This window comes from Pogoniulus pusillus, chromosome 24 (genome assembly GCF_015220805.1).
Source record: "Pogoniulus pusillus isolate bPogPus1 chromosome 24, bPogPus1.pri, whole genome shotgun sequence".
NCBI lineage: Eukaryota > Metazoa > Chordata > Aves > Piciformes > Lybiidae > Pogoniulus > Pogoniulus pusillus.
In genome coordinates this window covers 11724614-11747683 of record NC_087287.1, presented here as the reverse complement: position 1 = coordinate 11747683, position 23070 = coordinate 11724614, and the positions used below count along the sequence as shown (strand labels likewise).

At 41.1% G+C, this 23070-nt stretch overlaps 1 long non-coding RNA gene across 3 annotated transcripts; it reads left to right on the top strand.

Moving 5' to 3' along the window:
• The first annotated feature begins 26 nt into the window (after window positions 1-26).
• LOC135186159 (uncharacterized) lies at window positions 27-22245 on the top strand. Of its 3 annotated transcripts, none has more exons than XR_010306736.1 (4): window positions 27-120; window positions 788-881; window positions 12295-12438; window positions 20670-22245. It is a non-coding gene; the product is annotated as an uncharacterized LOC135186159 (long non-coding RNA). The 3 variants fall into 3 exon arrangements; XR_010306734.1 differs by lacking the exon at window positions 20670-22245 and adding an exon at window positions 13786-17019; XR_010306735.1 differs by lacking the exon at window positions 20670-22245 and adding an exon at window positions 13053-13436.
• The last annotated feature ends 825 nt before the right edge of the window (window positions 22246-23070 follow it).

Genomic DNA, 23070 nt, shown 5'->3' with positions numbered 1-23070 from the left:
CTGCCCCCGTCTCGGAGTCTTGGCTGCCGCCCAAAACGCGTCACAGAGGCGGGTGAGCACAGGTGTGATCGCACTTGACTCCCATCGCATCCGGGGAAACACTCGCACCGGCCTCCGAAGGTGAGAAAAGAAAGGCCACGGGGACTTTAAAATTCGGGTGCAGGGGACGATCGCTGCGAGGTTAAAAGATAGCAGGGAGTCAGTAACAGTCAGTTGACAGAGTTGAGCTGTCACCGGTACCGCAGGGACCTGTGCCAATCGTATAGTCATCAATGACCTAGAAAAGGAGGGAGCGGTAAGGAGAGAGCCTGCACGATGAATACGAGTTACTCAGTGCTCCCTCCCACCTCTGACCCCTGACTACGTTCTCAGCTACTGCTGGTACACCGGAAAGCTACAGCTAAGGACGGGGTTAGGTGCTCCAGGCAACTGCAGTCACTGGAGAATGTGATTTAGGGACAGAGTGGGTGTGACAGTCAAGGGCTGCCACACAGCAGAGCACTTTCTCTCTCCACAGAGGACCAAAGATAAAAAAGCCAGAAAAAGGGATGTTTGGTAGCTCAAGATTGAAGGAGAGTGTTAAACAGGGGAAAGACAGGCTGCCTGAGGGGTAGAAAAGGGTAGCTGAATTTGATTGGAGGTGGATGAGAGAAAAAAGAGAGGAGCCGAGGGCATGGCCATAGGACAGAGCGCAAACTGATGCAGTAGGGAGGACATATAAGGAAGAGTGCTGCTTCACAGGGTAGATGATACATGTGTGCCCTTTCTTCTTCCAAATAACCAAAAGACTTCATCAGAACAAAGAAGGCAAGAAAAGCAGCAGCAGCAGCAATGGGAAGAAAGAGGACTTTGCAGTATTTCATAGAAGCTTCAGACAACACGTAAGTATGGTGCACCAAGATGGTGTTGTGTGGAGATCCTTTTTTGGCCACTATTGCAGAAGATGACACTATACTAGACCAAGAATGCTCATTACTGTGGGACACCTTACAGGCTAAATGTTGGAAAGTGGTTTGATTTCAGTTGCATGTGATAAAGCATGGGCTTGAAATCAAGTGTTTTGGGGCAAAGATTGTGAAAGTCTAGCAGAGCGTTACACCTGCAAAGCCATTGCTAACTTTATAGATTCATTTCCATGACATCAAAAATTCTTCCTCAACATTGTCATCTTCCAGCAATTCACATATTTTTTTAGCTTATCTACAACAAGCAGGAGAGAATGTCTTCTGGTCCTTTATCCCAAGTCAGAATTTTGATTAAAAACTTATGAAGCAAAAAATGTTGTGCTGCTTTTCTTTGGAGCTCTAACAAATTTAAGTCATTGTGGTGATGCTGTGATCAGATGTGAGTTATCACAGAGCCTGCAATAAGGTCAGTTCTCATCCAATTACAAAGTAAATCAAATACGAGTTGCTTACTGTCATTGCATGTTTAGATCTGTACAGAAGACATAAGACAAACTCTCACTCTGCGGAGACTGATTTGCCTTTAACATACAAAGCAAGTCTTTCATGCTGTGTCAGCTGCATGAACTCATTGAAGCTGGCTTGTCACTTCAGCATGCTTTGACCACTAGACCACCATGACAAGATATGCTTCTCTGCTTGTAGTGAACAGTAACTTAAATATTATTGTGTTGTGGATTCACGTCCTAAAAGCAGCTGTACTGGGTCAAACAAAATGTCTGTTTACCCTAGTATTCTCTTTCAGACCTTAACAAAAACAGGTGCCAGGAAAGAGTACAAGAACCACACAATCATATGCAACTCCCTAGCTTCTTCCCTTGACTCTAATATCCCCACTTAGTGCTTGCCTTCAGTTCAAAAGGCTCTTGAACAAGGTGTTGTTGCCATATGTAAGTTCTAATGGGTCTCTTCTGCGAAGTTGTCCAGACTACAACCTATATAGCTCCTACTATCAAAACAGCTAGTATTGAGTGTTTCTGGTGCTCCTCTTACCTGAATTCTGTGTGAAGAATCACCTTCTTTGGTTTGTTTTGAAACCAGATCCTATTTCATTGATTATCCCCAGTTCTTGCAATGAAAGGAGTCATCTAGTGCAGCCTCTGAAAAATCAGCATGAAATTTAGATTAGGTAGTTCAGGCTTGGCTTTTCCAGGAAAGGACCTAAAAACCTCCAAGGATGGGTATTCCACAGCCTTTCTTGGGAAGTCATTCCCATGGTCCTCTGGTGAAAATACTTGGATTAGATCAAGTTAGAAACTCCCTCTTTCAGTTTACCACCTTAAGCATATGACCAAATCTTGAGCTAGTGCATCACCAACCCTGTAACATTAGCACATTATCTCATATAGCTCTTGATTTCAGATAAATGCTTTACTGAAAAGGCCTGGTTTATCACAGTAACTTGCACAGTTTTATTCTAAAATGAAGATCAAGATGAAAACTTACTCTAAACATTTCAAAGTTCACAAGCTGACGTGTGTTGTGATCACCAGGAGGTAGGTTTGTGATTTAGAACCCTGAAGGAAGAATGCCTCCAGGCTTCCTTCATTACTGCATTTTCTTCTTTTCTGCACACAGCTGGCTCTCAAGCTCCAGTTTCAGCCTCCCTGGCTCAGCTCAGCCAATATTTTCCTGTTACATACCACGCATTGATCTAGAGGCACTGTCTGGGATAAACTATTTGGGGTTAAATTAGGAGTTTCACACCACAATACTGCAAACTCAGCTAAAGTAAGTGAAATACACTGTTAAATAAGATGAAGGGTCTTGTAAAAGCTAGGAGGCTCCCTCTGTAGATAGCTGGGTAATTCAAGATGCGTGCTAAGGTCCCTAAATACTGCAAGTTTGAACTCACATTTGGCAGTTTTATGATTGCATTACTAGTGCTGCTTCACTGTCTGCATCCCCCGGGGAGTACTTTTTTGTGTAAATTTTTCTTCTACACTGGGAGAACAGTGATATATTCTAAAGTATGCCAAAATCTGTATCAAAACTTGGCTATTTCCAGGGTAAAATTGACCAACTGAATATGAACATCCTTTCTACCTCATCCCTTACCTTTCTTTTCAGCCCTTACCCTTACAACCCAGCTTCACCCTGTCACTGCCAACATCCAAGTATTTTCCCTTTTTACCCCTACTTTTATTACACACACCACCACCCCAGCCCCAGGAGGGGCTGCGTGTTTCCCTGCACTTTTTCAACCCTTTATATGCTATAACTTTCAACAAAACATGGGATTAGAAATCTGGAAAAAAATACTGGAGACACTATATGGGAAGCTCCACTGGAGAAAAAAAAGTATAACTTCCATCAGTCACAATTAAATCTAGTATCTAGAAGGTTACAGGATCACAGCTTTATTGCTCATAAGCCATAAAGCAAAAGGTGTAATATGCCTTTCAGCATGACTTAAAAGCTGTTCTGAGTAGAGCTGGCTAGCATGACTTACCAGGTCTCCTCAGAACATCTGACAACTAAAATCACAGAAGGTTTCACCATAAGACAGAATAATTTGCAAGACAATTTCAGTGCAGTTTGCCCAATTCTTTTTCTGATTATACACAAATACAGGTTGTGAACTGAGTTGTTCCTTGAGACTGTGCAGTGAGATTCCCATCTCGCAGTAGGAAGTGCTCAAGAGACCAGAAATCAAACCAGTAACTCTTACAGGTAGAATAATATATTAATCAGACAGTAGGGCAAATATGAAAGAGAACTGGGAGAAATTAGGCAAGTCCACAATCCAGGAAAGTTTCTGATGCCTCTTCTCCAAAACTGCAATGCTTTTTTCAGGTGATAGAGGAACTTCACTAGGGAATAGCTATAGTATATTCGTTCAAATTAGGGAAAACAACTTTTGCTGTTAAACTGCCAAACAGCATGGGAATAGAGTCATCTTGAGAACACTATTAATGATCCAAAAATAGCACAGTAAGGGTAGTGGATTCATCTTCCCTGGGTAACTCAAGATGACATGCTGAAATTCTCAAGTGCTGCAAGTCTCAACCCACAAAAATGGGAGACTTCAGACACTTGAGACACATTTTGGTAGCTTCTCTTCAAAAGCAGTTATAAAGAAGAAAAGCATATATGTAAGTGTTGTCAGAATCTCAGTGCAGAATAAAATTATTAATGACATCAACAGGACTCTTCCACAATGTGAAAGATAAAGCTGACCATGCACAGCTAGAGCCAGTGTCATGCTGTAGGATAAAGGAACACTATAAATAAAGATCAAACCTGCAGAAAGGTTTGGTCTGTTTTTTTTTTAAGTCTGAGGTCCAACAATTGTTTACAAATAGAAAACACGAAATTAAAAATATTCAAGTCTAAGAAAGGAGTAGGAAAAGGAAACAAGATAACAAAAAAATACTGTATTCTTTCAAAATCACAATGTAGTTGATGGGGTTTAATAAATACCAATCAATTCTACGTTCATCTATTCCAGGGTGAGGAAAAATGGACTTGACTTATGGCAAGATAAATTTGAAGATAAATGCTACATAAAAATATTATCAAATGTAATTAGCAGTAAAACAGACTAAATAGGAATGCCATGGAATTCCTTCATTACCAATTTCTATAGATGAGTCTAGCAAAAACTTCTGTCAGGGAAATTCTAAGTGTACTTATTTTGTCTTAGACCAGGAATTATGAACAGATGGTCCGTTAGCCTAGATTTCTGTGAAACAGAGGCCATTTTAATATGATAAGATTTTTAGTAATAGGTATACATAAAAAAATATCACCTGATATCTGCTAGAGAACAGCATTATTGAGTGGCTATCTAGCTGACAAAAAGAACACATGAAAATTTAATTCATAGTACTTGAATTTAAAGATCTTTGTTATTTACAGTAAGATGAAGGACAATCCCTGACAAAAGATAAGCGACTTGCACAATAGTACTAGTGATGACATGACTAAATATAGAGCATACACTTGTTCCTGATCTGGAATGTTTTCAGTTGAACCACACCATCCACAGAAGTCAGGAGAGCCAGACACAAGGAAGAGTGGAAAGAGTCATAAGATGCATACAAAAGTTAGGCTGGAAGATGGGTGGTATCTTGCAGACAATTTGCCTAAATGTTTTCCAGGACAGGGTTACTACTTATTTGTTTGCAGTGCCAAATAGATCTTGAACAGATCAGGTATTGCCACTAATATGCTCTGTTTTATCCTTCCATAAACACTGTCGTTAAATTAAACATCTTTTGTATTTTGTGCAAAGAAAATTTATGCTGAGGAAAATGACAGCAAATGTCAGACAAAATAAGATTTTTAGAGCCTGTTTCCTTTGCAGCAGACTGAGATGCTTCCCTAAATTTCCATGGAACTAATATCAGACAATAGAATTCTGTGAGTACCAGAAGATAAATATAGCTGATAAATTAAGAAGGATTTAGTAATAATAAATCTATTGTTGAGGGAATTCCAAATATAGAAAAAGGAATTACTAATTTTCTTGGCCACTGGAAAGAATATGAACAAGTTCAAATTGCATCCACAGTTCCTTTGAGGAAGATACAGAGCATGGCAGACAGACACTGTGCAAGGATAGTTTTCAGGGTCACTCTATCACTGTGCAGTATGATCTGACTGATAGTTGCACACATGGATCAGCAGAGACTGTAACACTGCTGAGTAAGACAGATGGGGAAGTGACATTGAGAAGACAACACTCAAGCTGCATAACAAACCCAAACTTCCTCCAAAACATGCTGAATTCTCCAAGAAGTAGGAAACATGAAAATTAATTACAAGGTTTTTCTTTTCCAAACCACTGTTCGTGTTTAGAAGTGTGTTCAGGCTGAAAGTACCTTTTGGGAACCCAGAAGACATCTTCAAAACCATTCTATTTTCCATATAAATCTCCTTCTGTTTTAGACATCTTAATGATTTGCCTTTTAGTTGCTAATACTTGAATATATGCATTTGCCTCTCTCACCTGAATATCCTATTGCCCAAAACACTTGCATCCCAGGAATTGTTAAGCTTGCCCCCTGAAATGCACAAAAATGCATGCAGAAGTGAAAAATGAATGAATACACTTCCTAAAGACTATGTCAATTTGCAATTTTCTGTCACACAAGCTTTTATGATTACTATATTTAACACAGCCCTATTGCTCCTTCTCTTCATTTTCTCACTTTTGCATTTCACAAAATCCCAACAATTTATATACCTAACACCTACAGTTCTTCTACTAAGATGTATTTGGTAATCAACAATCTAAGCAAATAGTCACACTTTGTCATGATACATCTTTCCACAGAAATGTGGCAAGTTCAAGTTACTCGTGGAAAGGATAAATACAAAAGAACAATTAAGTGCCAAAGTCACTTACAGAATCACTTCCAGAAATTTAACTAAGATTGTTTTATAATGAGCAGCTGGGGGGTATTTTCCATAAGGTTTTTGGCAAAGGGCACTGTAGGCCTGCCAGCACTGAGAAACTCTTGCTTTTTCAACATTTATGTACCTGAGACTATCAATATTTTGGGTTGTTTTAAGCAAGACTCTTGAAGTCAGTTCCATGCTGGTGAACACAAATATGTTTGCTGTCATCTGATAGCCATGGGCACCTTAGAATGAAGATCCTGTTTTAAGTAATATGACTAAAAGCTTTAAAATTTGAAATAAAACTGTTGAATTGTCTGAGGTTTCCTCACAGCTTACACACTTCACTCCTTTTGTCAATGAGACAGCTAACACCGAAAGCCACCTGAAATAGATTTCCTTTCACATCAGTAAATAACCATGCAATTAAGGAGAGTTATGTATTTCAGCAAGTTGTAACCCAATATTCATCAAACTGCAATATTGTTATACCTGATTCACTTTCAGACATTGACATCTCTCCATTGTTATTGATTAACAGGTAAAACTCTAAGATTGTAAAACACTGTTAAGGTTATTATAAAACACTGTTATAAATAACTTCTATTATTTAGATACCTAATGGGTGTGATCTCTAAAAAAACATTAATTCTATCCCACTTCTTAATTAGAGAGTCCTCTAAAATCTAATTTAAATAGTACTTAAGCAGATTAAATACTGCTTTAAAAAAAGAAAGACCAAAAACAAGGCAGTTTGCAAAATGATATGCTCATAGTTTCTTAGCGCTGTAGAGGCTTTTCCACAGACTGTTTGATGAAGTATCATGTTTCTCAATATCTTAATAAATGACTCTAATATGGATTTACATATTGAAACTGAATTAATCAATGTCAATCATAATGTGAAAATTCAATAAAACACAACTCTAATTGTTCTTGGGAGACTTGGCAATAATTACTCCTGTATCAGGCAAGGAGGTGGCTTTCACATGTTCTGGTTTTCAGGCAGAACAAGTGAACATTTCTTTTGGGCACTGCATTCTTTTCAAATCAGTAGTTCGTTCAGCAAGATGTTGATGGCTGCCTTAACAACACAGCACACAGGGGTCACACTTGATAAAACTGGAACTGTATTCTGTCAACAGTAATCATGGGGGTGTTTTGCTCATTTCCTGCTATAGCTGTCCCACAGCAACAGTGAAATGCAGTACTCATTTTTTAAATACATAAATGACTCCTTAGATGACACATTTCTGGCTCAGGTTTGGCAGAGGCATGGTGAAAACGAAGAAACTATCATAGCTACTTCTATTATATGCGAATCTGTAGGGAATGTGCTACTCCCAGGGGAGGGTGGAGTTTTGCTGTAGCTGTAGCTACAGCAGACTGAGGCATTTCCAGAAACTGATAAGAAGTGTTTCCATTTCGGGCCATTTTTCCCACTTTCTGGTGAATTTTCCAAGAAGTGCCTCAACCCAAAGTCATTATCCCAGTTAACCCTGCACTTGGGGTTGTGGCTACTAAAGCAAGTCAGACAAAGTCATGTCAAAAAATTCTACTGTTTATCAGTATTACATGCTGGAGTGCTAAAAAAAAACCCAACTGATGGTATTATCAATGATGATACTGTTATAGAAACTTCTGGAAAAGAATTGATTTGGTACATGGGAAAACAACTTTGTGATTCTCAGCTTTAGGTGTTTTCTAAGATCTTTTCTAAGATGGCTTTGTTGCTCATTAATCAAGATTAAGATGAACAGGTATTGCACACACAGCTCATTAAGCAGTTACAGGATGTGTGAAGATATCGCAGACCTTTACTCTCAGCTATGTGAACATCTAAGTTCTGATGCAATAAAACCTGATAGCAGCACCAACGACTCCAGCCATTCACGTAATGGCTTCACTGAGAAAATTAGCAAAAGCTACACCACTGTGGCCTTTATTTATTTTTTTTAACAATGAGCACTCAGACTAAACATCTGGAGATTAGCAAAGTGGATTTTTAAAATAAACCATTTAGCAAACCACCATATGTCCCCACAAGCATCTCTTCTTTTGGTTGTAACTTTCTAGAGGGATTCTAAAAACAAAATAAAGCACTAGCCAAGTGTAAGATATAGCCAGATATATATGTATTTATGATACATCTGTAATAGAATTCACTGCACAACCACTTTGCATTAGGGGACAGAAATACAACTCAAAGTACAGCAACATACAATGACAGACTGTATATTGGTATATAGACAAAGCCCAGTGTAGCTGGAATGTCAAGAAGGAACCTTAAACTAGCCATATATCAACTGTCTTTTGTGTTGCCTCATGGATGTAAAGGAAACCATGAGTGTTTACTATCCGCATCTGATTAACCACTGAATTCTAACCATAGCTTTGGAACGTTTTTATTTGGTGCCAACCATTGTCTGTAGCAGTGAAACAGCGCTGTTTCCATTAGAGAAGGACGAATTTTAATTCTGATAAGATGTGGGGATGAAATGTTAACTTAATCCAAATGAATATTCATATAGGAAAGTGAAAATAGGTGTCAAGGACTTGCTGCACTTAAGTCCTTGGTTACATGAAAACTGTACACCGTTCGACAAAACAAGAGGGTTTCTAATGATCACTTTCCCCATATAATTTATTCATCTATTCCAGAGCAGTGTTTCAGGGCTTAATGAGTATTTGTAAAGCTCTGGCTGAAATGCACTCTCTCAATGCAAAACACTATACCATTTACAAAGAATGAAGTAGTGTAGATTACTGGTTCAATAAAGCCACTAAAGCTCATCAACATGTGCATTTGAAGGGTGTATTACTTCACCAGCTAGGAAAGCCCCCTGTTAATGTCCTGTCCAGTTGAGAGGCTAAGCGTGCTTCCCTCCCACTGAATCTCCTCCAAAGTGCAGAGAGAAAGGAAGTTGTTTAACTCTTCTCTTGTTTTCATTCCATTTCACCTGTATTTTCTCCACATGGGGCAATCCTGTACCATATCTCTAAGAACTTCGCAAAGAAGAAATAAACAAGATTAAGTAGCCATAGCATTCCCTTTGGAATGAGCTCTTCATCTCTGAACAACATCACCTTCCTGACATGGCTTCAAATCTCTTTCCATGTCCCATGTGCGCTTAAATCACCAGCACCAACATCAAGAAGAGTGTGCTGGAACATTGGGAGAGTTGAGCTCTTTCAACCTGCCTCTACCACCCTGGCACCCTGTTGTAGTCAAGTGTTATTCTTTGCATAGCCACCTCTCTCCTTGGAAGATCAGCTCTCTGAGATACAGATTTGTGAAAGTGCATGACATACAAAGGGCTTCTGTAAGCAGAAATGGCAAACAAGATGATCTCATATTTCCATGTGCTCTCCACTTGATGATGTGATTCCCTTGCCCATTGTTGCAACACCATCACATCTGCTAGAGATGCTGTAGTGCCTTTTTAACCAGTTGCATGTCTGTTTGAAAAATAGGAGATTTCCAAAATGGTAATGCTCCTAAACTCTACATTTATTTTCATCCTTCATGCACTACAATAGCTGCATTATCACTCATTGTAAAAACTGACATAACACTAATTCTAGAGGAAATCCAAGACTTTATAAGACCAAGTTTTAGTATGAAAAGAGAAACATCAAGAACAATAAGTACTGTGAAATTAAATAGCTCTTTTTCCCATGTTAACTAACTAGAGCCCAAGCCCAAGCCCTCTATTTTTACAGCTTGCTGTGCACAATAAATGAGAAGTCAGGAAAAGCAAAACCTTAGCTTTTAATTTCTCATACCTTTCTGCCCACGTGTTCATCTCCCCCACACCTGCAAATGGTGGCCACTTTTACAGTGACTCTTCCTTTCTTCATACATGGCTTTGACCGCATTTTGGGACATGTGAGTTTCTATTTGATGCACCAATGCCAAAGTACCAACAAAAAACCCCCAAACCAACAAAAAACAAAACAACAACAGCCTCCCCCCCAAATAACCAAAAAAAAAAAAAGGCTATTGTTACAGTCTTTTTATTAAATAGCCAACTTTGCAGTTAACTGTCATTTTTCCACATCAGCTAGACAAGCTAACTAGTTTGGCTAAAATCATAGAGTCAACCAGGCTGAAAAAGACCTCCAAGATCATCCAGTCCAACCTATCACCCATCCCTATCCAGTCATCTAGACCATGGCACTAAATGCCTCATCCACTCTTTTCTTCAACACCTCCAGGAATGGTGCCTCCACCACCTCCCTGGGCAGCCCATTCCAATGCCAATCACTCTCTCTGGGAAGAACTTTTTCCTAACATCCAGCCTATACTTCCCCCAGCACAACTTGAGACTGTTTCCCCTTGTTCTGTTGCTGGTTGACTGGGAGAAGAGACCAACCCCACCTGGCTACAACCTCCCTTCAGGTAGTTACAGACAGCAATGAGGTCACCCCTGAGCCTCCTCTTCTGCAGGCTGCACATCCCCAGCTCTCTCAGCCTCTCCTCATAGGGGTTGTGTTCCAGACCTTTCACCAGCTTCATCGCCCTTCTGTGGACGTGTTCCAGCACCTCAACATCTCTCTTGAATTGAGTGGCCCAGAACTGGACACAGTACTCAAGGTGTGGCCTGACCAGTGTTGAGTAATCTAATTACAAAGGGTCAGTGTGGAGACTGCATTCTCTTGGGAAGGAACATTAAAAAAAAAATTCCAAAAAAGTGGTGTGTGGGGGAAAGGACTGGAATTTAAGAAGCTATCAGTTTCCTTACCAGTACTGTGTAGGCAGATCATATTTATAGAAACCAGCATCTACCAGAAAGAGGCCTTAAGTTAATTACCATGTGGTTTAGCTTAAGATTACATGTTATTAATTCCTGTTTGTAAGAAGGTCATGTCTAATGATTTCCTCTTGGAATTACTGGTTTTTGCAGTTGGACCATTATACATTTTTATTCTTGTTCTACTTGTGAAGTTATTCAGATTCTTGCCAACACAAATGTCAGCACCCTGATGTTCCTCTGATGCCCCAGTGGGATTCTGTGTTTCTCAAGGGATTTTTTTTTGCATACATGCAGAAGTCTGCAGTCATGTCTCACAAAAGGAGGCCTCATGACCTGAGTGCAAAGAGCTAGAACATAGGGAAAAGTGAGAAAAATGCTTTCAGACAGGTCAGGTGGAACAGAATGAGAAATGCAGCTCCTTCCTTGGAGGATTTAGGCAGCTTTTCAACATTCTTTAAATTTTGTTAGTTTTACAAGTCCTGAATTTGTTCTACAGTTTGAAAATCCTTTTGTTTTGACATTTGCCTGTGCCAGAATGTCATTCCTACCTGCTTCTGAGCTCCTGCAGGAAAAGTCACTGAAAGTAGCTGTCACTGAAGGAGGCAGCAAATCAATGTGAGAAGACTGCTGTTGATCAACTTCCTGCTTTCACATTCCCTGCAACAGTGAGCTCTGAAAAGCTTTTTCAAGGAACAAGAAAAATCAGATGCAAACCAAGGGTCATAGTCAATGTTTTCTAGAAATTTTTAGTTTGAACATTTACTAAGGTTTTGTTCACATACAGAAAGATCAATGTCACTAAATTCATTTAGCAACTTATTTGGTGAAGTGCCATCATCCTGCCATGGACACATCAGATTATTTTATCAGTCTAAAAACTCAGATGTTGTTTCTAAGAGCAAAGACATGCAACTGAGGAGGATCCTGTAATGGCAGCAGTGCAATCTATAGCTGAAACAAGCTAAGGGCACAGTTACAGCTTGTCACCAGTCCCATTTGGTCAATGTGCTTATGTCTACCACATTAGAGTGGGGAAAAGATCTGGGGGACTACACAGCATCTCTGTTTTACCTGAGTGTGAAAACCCCCCTGCTGTTCTTTCCCCAGGCCCCTTGTGTGACATTTCTCAGTCCCTGCAGGCAACCTGAGGCACTCAGACATTCCTCTCTCATTCCACTTGCCTGTGACCTAAACTCTCTCCTCTCTTATCCCTTTCCTCCCCACAGATGACCTGAAGTAAATCCTGCCTTCACACTTGATCCGTACCTTGACACAGCTTCCAAAAACAATGCAGTTGCAGAATGGTACAATTGCTACCTGCAGATAAGGTTCAGTCTATTCTACAGAGCTGTGATGATACAGTGCATCAGGTAAGAACATGGAAAAACCCCACACCTTATCATTTATAGCTACATTGGCAAAACCAGGGAATGGATTGTTGACTTAGGGAATGGCTTTCAGTGAAGTAAGCCCAGAAGAAAAACTTCTCTCCGTCACATGCTGCATCTTCAGTTTGTTTCCCTGCTATCCTGGCAGCACCAGTGCAGACAAACTGGTGAGAGATGCAGGCCTTATAACAGTATTCCATTAGAAGTAACTGCAACTTAGGAAAGAGACTGAATGTACTTGTACCTGTGATAGCAGTAGGTTGGATGCAATGATCCAGTTATAAGTAAGAAACAAAATGAAAGCACTGAAGTTCAGCAGAAAACCTATCTGAGCTTCAAAAAGAACAACAGCAAAAAGCAGCTAGTTACACATTAGCCAACTCATGTGCTCCTTTGTGGCTTCCACGTCTGGACTGCTGAAGTCCACAGAAAAGTGCACGTTCCAGCAGAGCCCAGGGCAGTCACTGCCACGGAATGTCTCCCCTGCCTCAGAGAATAAGAAAATATTGCAAAGCAAGCTGTATCAGCCAACCCTCCCAGTTTGGTGTCATCAGCAAACTTGCTGAGCAGACTCTGTCTGTTTTTCTCCTCATCAGTGTCATTGATGAAGATACTGAACAGCACCAGATCCAGCACTGATCCCTGCAGGACTCCACTAGTTACAGCTCTCCAGATGGACTTAGCACTATTGATCACCACTCTTTGAAATCTATCAAAACCTATTCAGTGGGGGTCCACTTCAACCAGGTTTTCTTGGGAATCAGGACCCACAGCACAATGCAGAACTTAAGAATCAAGATGAAATAAGTGGATTGTTCTGCATAAAGTACATCTATGAGGAGAGGCTGAGGGAGCTGGGGTTGTTTAGCCTGGAGAGGAGGAGGCTCAGGGGTGTGATCTTATTACTGTCTACAACTACCTGAAGGGAGGTTGTAGCCAGGTGGGGGGTGGTCTCTTCTCCCAGGCAACCAGCAATAGAACAAGGGGACACAGTCTCAAGTTGTGCCGGGGTAGGTCTAGGCTGGATGTTAGGAAGAAGTTCTTCACAGAGAGAGTGATTGGCATTGGAATGGGCTGCCCAGGGAGGTGGTGGAGGCACCGTCCCTGGAGGTCTTCAAGAAAAGCCTGGATGAGGCACTTAGTGCCATGGTGTAGTTGATTGGCTAGGGCTGGGTGCTAGGTTGGACTGGATGATCTTGGATGTCTCTTCCAACCTGGTTGATTCTATGATTCTATGATCATCAACCTGGTCTTGTTAGGAAGAGGCATCTGACAGATTGCAAGGAAAGAGCAGTGCAGCATTTGCTGAGCTCTAACTGTATTCTACAGGCCTGGACATGGAACTGGGAAGAAAATAATGGATTCATGCTAAGAAGCAATAATTTCCCATGCCATAAAAACCCGTGTGGAGATTTGGGAAACTCTGCAAAGTGAGGCGAATTTTCCCACTGTGAAACAAGCCATATTTCTGCTGTTTCCACTGGGAAGGGAACCCACTTCCTTGCTGGCCTTCTGCAACTTATTGTACCATTTCTGCTGAACAACATTTCAAACCTCGAGTTGAAAAGAATGAGATGCAGCTTTTATAGCTGCAATAAGGCCACCTGCAATTGCTAGTGTCTCTGAAGTGGGATAACACTGTTCCTGTGTGGGTAGGAGAGAAATTTAGCTATAAAAGAATGGTTACACTGGGTATTATTTGTGAAGTTTGTTTGTGATTTACTAAAACTGCTTTGCAAAACACTTTGATTTGCATGTGGTGGCATTTTTTATCTAACAGTTTAATTGACATAAATATTTAGTATGTCCTTGCCAAAGAAACCACAACAGAAAATTAACATGCAAGTCAAACAGCAAAGGACCAATTCAGATCCCCCTGGAATTTTCTTGGGAATCGAAAGCCACTTGGAATAAACATTTGCCAGCTCAACAATTTGAAGTAGCCTACAGACATCTCTCTAATAGCCTATGTAATAATTGACAGAGCACAGCACATGGAAAAGATGCCAGCACATCCCAGATACAAGGCTGTTGAGAGGATTAAGTATAATCCTTTCTCACCAAGGAACACAGAAAATAAGAAATGGAACTGCATTGTGTTGAATAGCACTGAGTCAAAAATACACTTATCACAAGCTTTTGGGTTTTTTTTTGCTCAGCAGAGCTTCACTGAGAAGGGAATGCAAGAATTCTGAAAAATATGGCATTATTACCATGGAACTCCAGGCAAAGCAGGAAATAATCTTTAATTAATGTGTGAGGAACCTGCATTTGGCAGACAGAGTCTGCCAAATAAAGACAGAACAGCAGTTTTCTTATTTGGCTGATAAAATTGACCAAAAGTGAAGAAATGCCATAGTTAAGAAGCATTAGAACAATGGATTTTTACTAGGGGACATAACAGAAATCCACAGGGAATCCTGGCAAGGCTCATCAGGTGTTTTGTCTTGAAATCAAAGGTGTTTCTGACAGAAATGTAAAGAAAGAATCCAAACATTGTCTGCTCTTACAGACTTTGACTCAGTATTTGATCTCAGACCTTGTAAAAGTAGATTCAAACTTACTCGTTAATCCTAACAGTTCCAAGTACTGTACTTTGTTTTTTCTTATTGGTTTTATTGTCCTTGCCATTCCATTTTTGATTGCCATCTCCATCTCCCACTGGCTTGTACAGGTATTTTTGTCATTTGTAAAATGCTGGGAGAACTTGAGATAATAGGCACTGCATAAATGTCATGTGTTATTTTAGTGAAACTGGGACAAACTGCTAGTTTCAAACATAATTGGCTACAGTGGAGAAACTGGAGCATCCGCCAAAAACTGGGGCAAGGTATGTATAAGGTGCTAATATTTGTCCTAAAGTGGCAGATTTCCCTCTGTTCCTAGGAGCTCACCCTTATTATTTAGGGGTGTGACCAAGAGCTTTAAAAGAATTTCATCTGTATTAAAAAAAAACCAAAACATTTCCTGGGAACAGGAAGTAATTCAGCAAATCAGTGTTTGTTTTTAACATCCACGAGCCAAAATTTAAATCTAGCTTAAGCCCAAAGGGAAACAAGTTGGGCAATTTCAGCATAATCCCTTCAGAAATGTATTCTCTTCACGTGAACAGTGCTCAGCACAGTAGCAGCTCTGTGCAGGACAAGCCTCACACTGAAACATAAGAACTGCTACAGTTCAGCTTAGAAAGGAGAGCCTTTATTGGCAGGCTTGATAATAATATCCTATGTAAATTCATAAATAATCTTAGCATATTGACATCCTGTAACGGAAACGTGGAAAGCTTGCCTAGGAGCTGCCTACATTCATCTTCATTCTATCCTGTACTGGCATTTGTCCCAGTTTCCTATGCCTGAAGTTCACAATATCTGTTTTTAAAGGAACACACTGACCCTTATAGAGACCAGAAAGCCTGATTTGCTCCTAGTTTGAATTTTTACATCCTCTTTCCCTATAACAACTGGGTTTTGAAGTGCCAACAAGCCAAAGGAAAATGGTCTTCATGGGAGCAAACCTGGCGTACAGATGACTAAAGAACATGCATTTACTGCACCACTGGACCTTGTGTCGAATAATGTAAAGTAGCAGTATGCAACGTGTCTAGTTCTGGGCTCTTCAATTCAAGAGAGATGTTGAGGTGCTAGAACATGTCCAGAGAAGGGCGATGAAGCTGGTGAAAGGTCTGGAACACAAGCCCTATGAGGAGAGGCTGAGGGAGCTGGGGTTGTTTAGCCCAGAAAAGAGGAGGCTCAGGGGTGACCTCATTGCTGTCTACAACTACCTGAAGGGAGGTTGTAGCCAGGTGGGGTTGGTCTCTTCTCCCAGGCAACCAGCAATAGAACAAGGGGAAACAGTCTCAAGTTGTGCCGGGGGAAGTACAGGCTGGATGTTAGGAGGAAGTTCATCCCAGAGAGAGTGATTGGCATTGGAATGGGCTGCCCAGGGAGGTGGTGGAGTCACCATCCCTGGAGGTGTTGAAGAAAAGAGTGGATGAGGCATTTAGTGCCATGGTCTAGATGACTGGATAGGGCTAGATGACTGGATTGGGCTGGATGATCTTGGAGGTCTCTTCCAACCTGGTTGATTCTATGAACCCTGGAACACCCATGTGGAGCTAAAGCCTGTAGTCCAGCCTTACCATTACATATCAACCCTGGACAACAGCTTTTTGTCAGAGGCTTTAAGCAGCTACCCATGAACTAGTGTCCTAAAGTCACAAGTCTGCAAAGTTTGCCATGGCCAACAGTAATTCTGCCTTCCTGAAGCAAGTCTGATACAGATGGAAGTCCCCCAGTGCCTTCTCTAAGAAAGGGAGAGGTGAGATCAGAGCCCCACAGCTGAGAGCTGCTCTGCAGAATTAGGTATTGAAATGTTTCTGGAAGAACAGAGTATTTCATGCTGTGTGGCAAGGAGGTTCAGGGTTTTCTGTACAACAGAACCACTTCACTCATCCAGGAGATTGTCACAGCAAGACACTTCCAGTGTACATGCATATCTCCTGGTAAAAGGGCTCATGTCATCACCAGAAAAATATCCCTCTCTCAGTGAAACATGCTGTGTAGGTAACAGTGTATCTGTCTTGCATGTGGACTTGTGCTATCACTTCAGGAGCCCACTGAAGTCCATCCCTCTTCAAAACACACTATCAAAGCTCATTCTATAGATGTGACTTGGAGAAGAGCAGACTGAGAGGTGACCTCATCAATGTTTATAAATATGTAGAGGGTGAATGCCAGGAGGATGGAGCCAGGCTCTTCTCAGTGATGCCCAGTGGCAGGAGACAGGGCAATGGGTGGAAGTTGAAGCACAGAAGTTTCATGTCAATGTGAGGAGGAATTTTTTCACTGTGGGGGTGAAAGAACACTGGAACAGGCTGCCCAAGGGGATTGTGGAATCTCCCTCTCTGGAGATATTCAAAACCCACCTGGACACATTCCTGTGTGATCTGGTCAAAGTGATCCTGCTCTAGCAGGGGGGTTGCACTAGATCTTTCAAAGTCACTTCCAGCACCTGACATTCTGTGAGTCTGTGACTTACCTGCATCTACAACAAGTCAAAGATTCCTGGCCCCGGGGTTAGGAAGGAGACCACTCTGGGGCAGCTGTCCTGATGCTGCCGTGTCTGAAGTCCTCAGCTCTCCATCTGCTGAATTCTTCTCCCTGTGCAGCATGGAGTTGTCGTCCAGCACATGCACTCCTTGCAAAGCCTAGTGCATCACACTGAAGAAGACACTACCAGTACAGACCACTGAATGTTGTGGAAGGCAGGCAGGTAGACTGCTTCTCCTTCAAACCCCTGGCAAAGGGAATGGGACCTGCCAAGGTATCCTGTTCAGAAGATGCCATTTCCATGGTCTCTAACTGAAGAGACTGTCACCAAGCCAGAGGAAGAGGTAATGTGCAGCCTGGGTTTGGAGTATATACATAGAACTAGAAGGATGGGCAATGATACAGCTGATAAACCTACTCATGGCTACAACAAAATGTGCCTCCAAGATCTTCCTGCTTCATGGTGTGAATTCCTTTTGGGTTCTTGGGCACTTTCTGAGATGACTGCATAGTTCCCATACCAATCAGCTCCAAGGTCAGCAACCGGATCCTGCCTGCTGCTTCTGCTTATCCAAGTCACTTTAGTGAAGTCAGTCAGTTTAGCTGCTGGCCTGCATGGGATTCAATCGGTGTGCTCACTAACACTGCATGGAACCAGAAAAGACTACTACTTTCTCAAGTTTTTCTAAGCAGAGTTCCCCTGTTGCAAGGCTGTTATCCTCTAGCTCCTATCATAAACAGTAGATTATAACCTCTGCTAATGGAGACACACACAGCAAGTCAAGTTTTGCATGCTTTGAGCACAGCTACTGTGGGTTTAATCTGGCAAATTAGGATGAAGGGTTTATCCCTCACTGATACAGTGAGGACAGTGCGAGATAACCACATAAATTAAATACAATGCACCTTTTATGCACTGCAGATCAAGAATATCTTTCTTTCTAACATTCTGAAGTTTTCTCTCTGATGCATGAACATAATTTCCACTGATATCTGTGAGGTGACTCATGCCTCAATTGCCATTTTCCTGGCACACTGTGACAGAGGACACACAAGGCAAGACAACAATAAAGGAGACATTATTAAGGCAGGAAAAGCTTCCCACAGGATTAAGTCTTAAAACATGTATGTTAGATGAATGGAAAAAGAAACCATTTGCCTGAGGTTGCCTTTTTTACCCAACTAAAAAGAAAACTAGAAAAAAAATACATTTTCACTGCCTTGGCAAGGCACACACACAGCCTGAACACACTCCATTCACAGCTTTCCCTCACTTTCATACAAACACTGTGGTCTGCTCTAGCCAAAGTTTCACCCCCTAGGGCTGATGTAATTTGCAGTTTGGCTATATCAGTTGCGCATAGTAAAGCGAAGATCCCACAGCTAGGCTGCTGCTTGCTCCTAACATCTCCTACTCCTCCCACCCCGCCTGGGCTTGCTGCACGAAGGATGAGCTGCTGAAAGAAGCTGAGTGCCCTGTGGTGGAACACTCTGTGTCAAGGGCATTTATCACTGAAGCCCAAAGCCTGCTTCCTGCCCCCAATGTTATCGTGATGCAAAGGGGTCACAACCCAGCATACACATCACTGTACTTTCAGGCATTGCTTTGAGACAAGATATACAATGCAATACTGCCAACCTGCACAGTCAAACTTTGAGCAGGCCCTAAAGCCCAACAATAATAGTTTAGAAATATTTTAATAAACAAACAGCCAAATATCTGGGATTCTTTGTTTCCTGAGCTTTGTTTTCCAAGCCCTTGTTTTGCACACTCAAGAGCCTAGCCACTCTGGTGAGAACTAGAAGCATTTCATTTTCAGACAACAATCTGTCAGTCTGTTCTAATCACAAGGCTCAAGACCACCAAATAAAAAATGTGGAGGGGACAAGAAAAGTATGAAATGCCTAATAAAGCATTAAAACTATCAGGATCCAATTCAGACATACATCCCACAAAGCTGACAGCCAAAATTATTCTAAGAACTACTGTAACACAGGAGAAACCGAATATTGATAACTCCCCTTCCACAGGTTTACATTTTACTTGTAGACAAAAATGATGACTTCTGGCAGAGTGAAAGGGGAGGCACAGAGCTTTATCTCTCCCTTGTCATTGTTCAGAACATCTTTCTTTGTTACTGCAGCACTACAGTTTTGCAGCACAGAAAACTTCAATCTACAGGAACAAGAACCAAGGGCAAAGAAAAGCATATACAGAAGGAAGCTCAAGAAAGAGCAGCAAAGCACATCCAGAGCAGTTTCAGAGTTTATTTCACTCTATTCTCATCCCAACCATGCAGTAAATACAAAAACCAAAGGAAGGATATCTTGTGATTGAATATCCACTTGGAGACATTTGACTTCAGTTCCCAAATACTTCATAAACTTGCAGACTCTGTTGTCATCTTACAAATATACAAAGGAAGATCACATTTCCTTTCTTGCACTCTCGTTCTGTCCTTCTTCATACTGTAGATCACTCTCTTAATTTATATGAACTACTTAGCAAAAGGAAGCTCTGATCTCAACTGGGACCTGTAGCTGCTCTAATAGCAAATAATAACTGTTGAGAAATCTGAACCAAACCCCACTCCAAACCTTTGCAAAAGTTCCTTTAGGAGCAGGAACATTACTGTTGAAACCAGACTTCTACCTCTGAGCCTGTTGTAAGCAGACATTCCACGGTTCTTATTCTAAAACCCTCTGGCTTTTTGACTAAAATACTTAAAGAAATCTAAAAATACAGTAAGGACTAAATCACGGTGCCTGAAACTCCACCTTCCCTCCTCTCAAATCCTATGCCTTTTATTCTGAAATGGACAAATGACAAAAGCAACGACGAAAGGGTGATTATTAATCTTTGATCCTGAGTCACTTTCTCCTACAGAGCCCTATTCTTCATCTCAGGAAGTGCGATACAAGAGCACTCCCACAGCCTGATTAAAGGTCCAGGTATGGGGTCACACAATGCACAAAGAGAGCTGCAGAGTTTCAGAGAGTGATGTGTATTTAATGTCTGACTAAATGCAAGTACAATAAAGAACGAAATAATGAACATTCCTAATGATTGCCATAGCTGTGAAACTGCCACAGAACTGCTTGAAGTAATTGTAGTGAGAAATTGAGTTGCTTTTTAAGAAACAAATGACCAAATCTGTTTTCCAGAGTGCTGGCCTGGGTGATTACAAAACAGAACTCACCAAGAATGCCAAATTGTTGGAAAATGGCAGAGTGCCCTTCTCAACAAAAAACAGCAAACCGGACCTAGGTTTTACTGTCTTACTCGAAAGCTAAGGAATTAGAATTGAAAACAACCGGAGTGAGGAGCTAACGACTGGGATTTCAGGTTTGTCAGCAAAGAGATGCCTAGGAGAAGGGTCAGAGGTTACACCTGGAGATTTAGAAGATAATGACAAACTTCAAATAGGCATCAAACCCATCTGGCCCCTCAGAAAACAAATCACCATTAAATCCAGTTTTTATGAGAACAACTTGGCCTAAGGTGCAAAATTCATTACTTGCTAGGAAGGATGCTCAGTCCAGCTCTCCCTTTCTTTCTTTTGTGGTAACTGAAAAAACGTTAAAAATGAGTAACAAAGTCTGCATCCTAAAAAGAGTCCACAAATAAACGACACAATTCTGGCTGACAAAAATAGCAACCTGCCTGCGAGCTCTTACGGCTGTTGCCTGTAAAATTGACTTTCATGACGACTTTTCTACAGGGGATTTGTAGTGCTCTGAAAAGCATAGAAATTGCAGATGACAACAAAATTGTCTCTCTCTGAGAGCAGGCAGTGCGGGGACAGCGACAGTCTCGCAGCCAACCCACTTTGGGAACGGCATCTGCATCCCTCCACCCCGCATTGGGCAGGAGCCTCTCTTTTCACCAACACAAAGGAGGACGTGCAAGCATGAAATCCACTTTGAGCACTGTTCACAGGGCTGAGTCTAAAGACTGCTTTGGCTAGGCCACCACGAGGAGCTGCATTTTGATGTCCAAACTGTCAGAAAATACCTTTTTCTTTTTTTTTTCCCCATCCCTGTACCATTCATAGGATTTTTACATTTAAGTCACCTTAGGAATCCAGCTTAAGAACTTGATTCTTACTGTTGACAGAGATTATAAAAGGGAAATAGTTATACAGATTATGGGAAATTGGTAGCTTTACTTTTCATCTAAAATTCCCTTCAAGATTTCTACATGCTTGGTCAGATATGAAAAAGCAACTTTCTTCTATGAACTCATACTTTAACCTCCTTCAGAACACTACCAAATTTTTAAGGTGACAATCAGGAAAGAACTGGCAAAACATTAGGAAAACCTCATCATTTCATAAGCATTTTACGAGCTCTAACAGGAATTCAGGATGTATCAAGAACTCTGCTATCAGCTGATGAGCAACCTTTTAACTAATCTGAACATAAAGGCTTAGTCTAAATGTAAAGGCTTACACACCTATTCTGTCAACAGTCTTATTTAATCTCTTACATTTTGATTAGACACTACAAAGGAGGAGTTTGCAACCATTTTACAACAGAAACTAAGAAATAGCAGGCACTTTTAATTTAAATCTGAACTTAGCCAGAGGGATTCTGGGAAGCATTAAAGTATGGAAACATATTGGCTACTAGATATTACAAAGGCTGTTGTCCTGACAACTGTGTATGAGTAGAAGCAAAAAGATTTTGTGACCCTGTTTCTGTGTGTACCTGTGAAGAAAAACAAAATAAAACAAAATCAACAGCCAAGCTTGTGAAGGCTCTTAAAAAGCCAGGGACCTATAAAGCTTTGAAAATCCTTGGTCTCATCTTGCTGCATATTAGGCACGCATTTCACATGCAAATTTTCCTTACAGCAATAAGCAGTCAGTACAGTCCATGTGCTGTGTGGCTCACAGACTGCAGTCCAACCCACTGTTTTACAAAGTGGGTGTCAAGGACGCTTGGCAGTATGCTAGAAGAAAGCAGACCCATCACTGGCAACTGACACATGGTAAAATCCCTACGCATTTACTGTGACCATTACTTAAGAACTGCACTAAAGGCAGGAAGAGCTACCAAACACTGAGCACAGGTATTTCAGTATGGCAGCTCTGCATGAGGTTATTCTTAACCTCCCCTATATTTTAGTTTCTAAAAAAGCTACTGCAGCCATCCACTTTACTGGGAAATTCAGTAGGATGAATGGCTCTAAATTTAGGATGCAGGACACTGCAGCTGCGATAACATTTCGGAAGTGGAAGGCATAGTAGATACATGACAAATTTAGATAAGCACTATTTTTAGTCAAATTGAAGCTTGGTTTTGGCTACTCTAGCAAGATCACTGATTTGGCCAATCAGTTCAGATACACCTTTATTCTGGCTCTCCTCACCTACAAGAATACTGCATGCTATGACCCTTTCTCCCTGTTTGTGTTTTGAAAATTAAGAGGTAAAAATAGAGAAAAATAATCATACACTTCACATACAGAATGTCTGTTGCACCCTCCTAAGTATCTGGTAGCAGATACTTGGAGATTGGCCAGCAGGCTGTCTAGTCCACCATACCCTGACATAGTACAGCC